At 40.2% G+C, this 6,000-nt stretch overlaps 1 long non-coding RNA gene across 1 annotated transcript in view; it reads right to left on the bottom strand.

Annotated features, from left to right (window-relative positions):
* Positions 1 to 2,610: 2,610 nt before the first annotated feature.
* Positions 2,611 to 6,000, bottom strand: part of LOC310892984 — a 94,417-nt gene continuing 91,027 nt past the window's right edge. Inside the window, exons 2-3 of the long non-coding RNA XR_014578608.1 lie at positions 4,827 to 5,011; positions 2,611 to 4,779 (exon numbers count right to left, since the gene is read on the bottom strand). This is a non-coding gene — a long non-coding RNA (uncharacterized lncRNA). The remainder of the gene's footprint in view (positions 4,780 to 4,826; positions 5,012 to 6,000) is intronic.

The raw sequence follows: 6,000 nt of genomic DNA, 5'->3' as shown, positions 1-6,000 counted from the left end.
GAGTTGCAGAAACGGAGTTAAAACTGGAATTTGCATGAATACATTTTATCTTAACACTCATCAAATAAATGCTAGAGATGTTGTTCACCTGCCTCAGTATAGACCTTTTCATTTATGCTATTTCATTTATGAGCTACTTTCTGATGTGTACTGAGAGAAACAGACACCTCTAGGGTACAACTTCCCTGTTCCTAAGGCAGAGCGCTAAAGCATGTCTGATAAATCATACCCTGCAACTCCTGTTTCTCTCCACTGACCGTACCTGGAGCCCAGGAAGATTAGCTCAGATAAAGATGTCCTTTGAAAATGTCTGAAGACATGAAGACATGCAAGATGATTCCCACACTAGCTAAAGGCCAAGGGACTGCAATAAAATAACTGTTGGCTTAAAACAGAGATGTCAAGCATTATGGCAGGCACTACACCAATAATCAACTGAGGCGGAGTTACCAGACTGTGTAGTATATTCAGAGGACACAGCTCCGTTTGCTTCACCAGAAATCCCAAAGGCTTTTGACCAGACTCCGTGTGTGGCAATAGGTTAGACGGCTCCTGGTGGATATACCACATCCTGTCACTGGTAAGGAAGAAGCCTGAGGACTTCCAAGTCCCTTGAGTACAAATTAGTCAGAGAAAAATCCTGGAGGATTTTGTTGTTATTATTATTTAAGGTATAAGTGCCTTAAAACAGCATGACCAGGAAGGGTGGAGTAGGGGAGTTGCCATCTGACAGATGTTGGTTGTTAAGAAAAACTCTTGAATTCAGCCCAAAGACCCACTAACAGAAATAAGTTTGACACCCAGATCTAACCAGAGAAACAAATGCCCAAATCTCTCCATCCTCTGGTGCCTGGGTGCCAGATGTGTCAGCGTCTAGTCAACAGCAGAGGGGCCACAAAGTACTTCTTCCTTGCTGTTACAAACAAAACCCGGTCCTGGCATGTGTCACTTAATAAATGTGCCTTTCAGTGTTTAGCATTGTGGTTCCCAAAACAGCCCAAGCAGCAGGAAAGGAGGATTAGTGTCTTTCCAGAAAGGACACAGCAGTGAGTCACAATCTCAGCACTGCTGTGAGTCACTTTGACATTGCTGCTGACTGGCTCGGCTATGAATATAAATGACAAAACATTCCCTTTGCATTAGAGATCATGGGCAAATCCCCAGATCCAGATTAGAAGATGTCTGCGGTCCAACTCTGTATCCAGATACGAACCTCCCCTCTGCTTCTGCTCATTTTCATGGCAATAGGAAATAGAGAGGAGCTGGAAGCTGAGACAACTGGACCACAACTGTCACTGCAGCTCTTCCCCATTACCCACTGAAGCAATGAGCTACACCAAACCCCTGACATTCCACTTACTGTGGTACATGCTGCTTCCCAAGACACAGCCTGTGGTTAACAAAGAGTGTGCTCGAGTGAGTATCATGCTGTGAAATCTGTTGTCCGCATTTTCAACAAACGGAAGTTGTCTCCCTACAAGGCACATGCTCTACGTGCAGTTTAGCATGGAAACGGAGAGGTGAAATTTCCACCACCAGCACATAATGAGGCAGCCAGGGTACTGAAGAGGGCAGTGGTCACCCCTCCGTATTTCACAGGTATAATCCCACTAGGGCTGCTGCCTATGCCCTCCACAGCCACTTCCCTGGCACCAGAGCCTCCGCTGTACACTTGTATGAAGAGCGTGTCCACCAGAATGAGGCTTTCTTTCTCTCACTTGCTCTGTCCTCTTAACACAAGCTTCAGCAAAATCTTTTGCACCTCAGGAGGAGGAACACCAGTGCCTGTGGACAATCCTCCCCAGGCAAGGGGACACAAGGAACAGGCAGGGGATTTTCTTTGCCTTCCATCATGCAGCAAAAGTCATCCTCATTGTGACAAATCTCTAATAAAGTCTCTTTGCCTAATCTAAGTTGAAACATAACATTGTGCCTTGGGTTGTAGTTACTGTCTTCCAGATCTACAGGTCACCTGTAAACAGGTGACTTCCATGATCAGAGGTTACACCTTCACAGGAAGGTAGCAATATCACATAAATTAATCCCTAGGTTTACCTCGTAAAATAATCCTATCAGTAACAGATCCTAAAGACATCACCTGTTGAGCCAACCAATGCATTCATCTTGACCTTCCTCTCACTTGTATCAAGTAAGGCAGATAAACCCAGAGGCTTCCCAAACCTGCTGCAATGGTGAAATGAATCCTGTAGGCAAACCCGAATCCCTACGTTAAAGCACCTCATGCATTTCTGAGAGGCTTTTGTGTATAGATAAAATAGCAGCTCATAGCTTAAAGAAATCACAGCAATTTATGGCATGATCTAACTCAACAAAATACCTACCATTTAGATGGAGACCAAAAAGCCTTTCATTATAAAATATTCTCAAATCACAAACACTACCACATGCTTTCAGATTACATATTTTAGAGAGTGAAACTGAGCAGGGAACAAACTATTATCACTACAAAGAGTGAGACTTACCTGAGTGAGTTATCCAGTTACTTCAGGATGTCTACAATTTGAGAACGTATTCATTGTATCTCAAAGTCAAATTCCCTTGGAAGAGGAAGGAAAAGCTTGCATGAAAGAAAAAAAAATATATATATAAATATATAAATGTTATATCTAGAAAACAAAGGTTTGAATTCAGACTGTGCACAAGTTGGATTTTCCAGCTCTTCCTTTCAGTATTTTGCTGCCAGACATCCCTAATCCTTTGACTCCACTTCCAAAATTATTTTTAAATATAAAGTTTATGGAAAAGACAAAGGAAAAAGCTGCTAAAACCTTTTCTTTATTGTTTAATTTCCAGCAAGGTACATAACAGTTCAGAGAAAGTGGTATCCAAGCAACAGGTCTGAAAGGGGCAACGTATTAAAAGATTGTTCAGTCAATTATCTTAGCCTGAACATGCTGCTAACTGGCATAATTGCCTTTGATGCAAAACATACTTTCCTTCTCATAGTTATAAATAATTACAGCATATCCAAAAGCCATATTAATAATGAAGAATAACATCTCTTGGAGTATTCTTTTCACATCCCACACACTCACATACATTTTCTCCTCTAGCCAGGACACCATATCTCAGAGTAACTAAAGGCTGCCACCTTGAAGCAATATATTATTTAATTTTCAGTTAACTATAGCCAGCAAAGTGATATCTTTTCTGCATTCATAACTTACTTAATGTCAGATCTATCTGTCTCAAAGGACTAAAAATAATTTTCCACTGTTTTATTCCTTTAGCTCCTTAGAGTTAACATAGCTGAAAGGAAATGAATAGATTTTATATAGGCATTATTAAAGAAATAATGAGTAATGTAACACCACACTACAGAATCTTCTTGATCAGAAGGATATATGCTAACCATGGCCTAAGTGTTCCCCTGTGATCGCTGAGTCAAGGTTAAGGATGATGATTCATAAGCAGAAAGAGTACAGTTCGACTTTCACAGTTTCCATGGTTGGCAGATAGGAAAATGAAACCTTTCTATTCCTGCAGTGAATGTATATGATGGAAAGACAGCAAATGGATAATCTTAGAATACTGTATCTGCAGAATTGGGCAACAGTCCTGGAAATATTCATATTTAACAAGCACAGTGCTGTTCACACATGTAAAATGGTGTGTGTGCGTATATATTTGGAGCATTAGGCTTTGGTTCAAAAACCAGAACTGCACCTTCTGACATGACAACGCTCCTTCAAAACTACAACAGAAGAGGCTGTTCTCCATACAGAATTAAAAATTAAAAGACTTCTGCTAGAGGAAGATATCTGGCAGCGTAGAAGTGAGCTGTTAGAAGATGGGTTACCAGGCAGCAAGAAAGTATCAGCAAGGAGATCAAGCTACCAGCCTTCTCTCCTTAATCCACAGTTACTCTGGCAGAATCCAAGACTTCACTTTGGTAAACCAATTATTTGGGCACAGTGTATGAAAGCACTGGAATGAAGAAGGACATATGGCATCTGCCTGATTCCTAGGAGAACTTCTAGTCTCAAACCTCTTCCCTTCTGTACTGCCCTGTGCGAGAGATTCTGGCTAAAACATGCCTATAGAGAGACGCTTCCCCTCCATTGCTCCCAGCTTGCAGAGAAGCCCGTGCAGCTCAGGGCAGGAGCACACAGCAGGCTCTTGGCAAACCCCCCATCTCAAGTTGTCCACTTGGCACTGAGTGAACCCTAACACCATCCTGGAGATTTCACCAATCCTTTGTGAAGGGGACAGCTGAAAAGTAATTTTTAGTCTTAAATAGGAGACAAAATTTTGTGGCTGCCTTACACCAAAAGACAAAGTATAAGGAATGAATTACACTTGGAGATGAATACAGAGAAATGAAATTATAATGGTCAGCCTCATGGCTACCTTTCACCCTGGTTTGGCTCCAAGGTGATTTTTATGTTCCATTCAGCTTGCTCAATTCCTAAGCCTCTGGACCAATTGTGTAGCTACCAGAGCTGTGAACTGATTTGTCTGGCAGATCTCTTCATTTTGTCTTTCCAGAAAAGGTTCTTTAATTTGGCATAAAGAATTTCCTTCAATCCTCCATTCGTCCTTTAAATGCATATATTCATTAACTTTCAACTCTGACACTTGATTAAGAAAAACACCTTAAAATGTTCCCTAATATTAAAATTCTCTCTCTCATGCTTTTAATCATTATTGTGTGAAGATGCTTTCAAAATGCTATTTCACACATGCAAGATTCTGCAAAGCTTGCCACCACCTTGGCTGTAAACAAACCCATTCACTCAAAGCAAAGCTTGCCACCACCTTGGCTGTAAACAAACCCATTCACTCAAAGCAAAGCTTGCCACCACCTTGGCTGTAAACAAACCCATTCACTCAAAGCAAACATCTTTTCTGGCAGGAAAGGTACGTAAGGAAGAGTTGAATTACCTGTTGGACTCAATGACTCTTGTGGGTCCCTTCCAACTTGGGATATTCAATGATTCTATGATTCTCTTTTAGCCTCCCAAGACATACTGCTGTTCAAATATCCCTTCTACAAATACATCAATAAGAAGAAAGAAGAGACATCACTGTCGGCCCTTAATAGAGATGAGACACAAAGTTCAAAGAAAACTAAAAGGGACTGAGAGCAACCCATGAGTAACCCTACATTGGTTCTGACTCATTTACCAAATACACAAATGTAATATTAAAAGTTCCAAGAACAAGGAAAGTGTATTTATTAGATAATGGAGGTGGGTTTTTTTGTTGTGTGGTGTTTTTTTTTGTGTGTGTGTGTGTTTTTTTTTTTTTTTTGTAGTTATCAGCCAAGGCACAATCTCATACAAGAGTACGTAAGAGATGTTATCATAGTACATTTGTGTGTCCATCCTGCTTGAAGAATATGGGGTTGTATGCTCTGAAGAGAACTCAGGAAACAAACAACAGGTCTGAACAAATATCTTGTGGGTACAATCCAGACACTCTTGTTTTAAAAATCAGTCTAAAAATATTAATATGATTCTTTAGATTGCTGTTTTCTTATCCTGTACATTCAACGGCTAGCACATTGTATCTTTTAAGTATAGTTTTGCCTTTGAGCTGTACATTGGTAACTGATTTAAGAAGCAGTTTTGTTTTGTTGATTAAAAAGTCATTTTAAATTAGACCTCATGCTTTGAGACTGTGTAGTTTGTTGAACTTTAAATTTCATAATTTTTCATACAATTCTGAAAGCGGATGCAAAATAATACACAAATTGGATGCCTCAGAGCTAAACATGAATGAAGTAAAAGACTAACAGCTCTACCCTAAGCCAATAACCAATAAGTAGTTGGCAGGTGCTGTTGGAGCTTACCACCTACGCATACAAAATTTGACAGCAAATGAAAGCCAAGCTATATACTTGTGTATAACCTCAAACCCTTCAAATTCACTGTTGGGACTGACATTTGGGAACAGATTTTTAAAAAGTCTCTTATTCTGTTGCCTAAATTGGAGCTAAGTTCTTTTGCAAAATGCAGTACCTTGAAGTATTCAAGA

Source organism: Anser anser (genome assembly GCF_964211835.1).
Source record: "Anser anser genome assembly, chromosome: 1".
NCBI classification, from domain to species: domain Eukaryota; kingdom Metazoa; phylum Chordata; class Aves; order Anseriformes; family Anatidae; genus Anser; species Anser anser.
Note: the sequence above shows the minus strand (reverse complement) of the source record. Positions and strands in the feature narration are given on the sequence as shown.